The sequence below is a fragment of the Pteropus vampyrus genome, unplaced genomic scaffold, assembly GCF_000151845.1.
Source record: "Pteropus vampyrus isolate Shadow unplaced genomic scaffold, Pvam_2.0 Scaffold1698, whole genome shotgun sequence".
Taxonomy (NCBI): Eukaryota; Metazoa; Chordata; class Mammalia; order Chiroptera; family Pteropodidae; genus Pteropus; species Pteropus vampyrus.
In genome coordinates, this window is record NW_011890479.1 from 417 (window position 1) to 1,311 (window position 895).

The window sequence follows — 895 nt, forward strand, 5'->3', positions numbered from 1 at the left end:
CCTCAAGTGAACTAGGGAGACATGCATTCTTGCAAATTTCAGATACTTTTTAGTTTTCAAATCATTTAACTTGTTCAAGTTATCCTTGTTCCAATATGCGGAACAGTGTTCGATTTCATTTTTCGATTTAAACGTTATCTTTGTGATTGATCCTTTGATCTCTGTTCTACATCTAGAAAAACATCCATGTTCTCAACCACCTCACATAGAACATGGAACCGTTAATGTATCTAGATCTTCGGAAGAAAGGAATGGAACATCTGAACCCAAGCCTTATGCACATGGCACCAAATTAAGTTACATCTGTGAAGATGGTTTCCGGCTATCTGAAGAAGATGGTATAACATGCAACATGGGAAAATGGAGTTCTCCGCCTCAGTGTGTAGGTAAGGACCCCACGCAAACTAGAATTCTGTTTTTGGTACAATTCATTCAAGTAGTCAATCGTCATCAAAGTCATGACACGTAACCCTTTAGATTTCTGAATATATAAAACCATTTATGTGTATGCAGTAATGTAGCATTCACATATTACATATATTACCAAAGAATTTTTGCATAATCAAATCGAGCCTATTCGTGCTAATTTCATTGGTCCTTTATGAAATCACTTAATTCTGGCATTTTGGGGGTGCTAAAACTGAGTGTACGGTTAAATTAAATCGACCTCTTCACATAGGTACACCAGCGGGTATTCCTCCGTATCTGTATAAGCTGTAGTAGATGCTCTGCCACTAGGTGTTTAAACGCCTATGTTCTTCTTCCAGTATCCGTTCTGATTTCTTATAAAATCTGGTACTCTTCTTAAGATGATTAATTCTGAATGTGTTTCCTTTTATTATCCATGATTGCTTATAGAAGCATTGCTAGCTCCATTCATGAAGATATTGACATT

At 36.5% G+C, this 895-nt stretch overlaps 1 long non-coding RNA gene across 1 annotated transcript in view; it reads left to right on the forward strand.

The window, feature by feature from the left end:
- Window positions 1–172: 172 nt before the first annotated feature.
- The window catches only part of LOC111734533, a 950-nt gene continuing 227 nt past the window's right edge, over window positions 173–895 (forward strand). The window contains exon 1 of the long non-coding RNA XR_002778481.1: window positions 173–386. This is a non-coding gene — a long non-coding RNA (uncharacterized LOC111734533). The remainder of the gene's footprint in view (window positions 387–895) is intronic.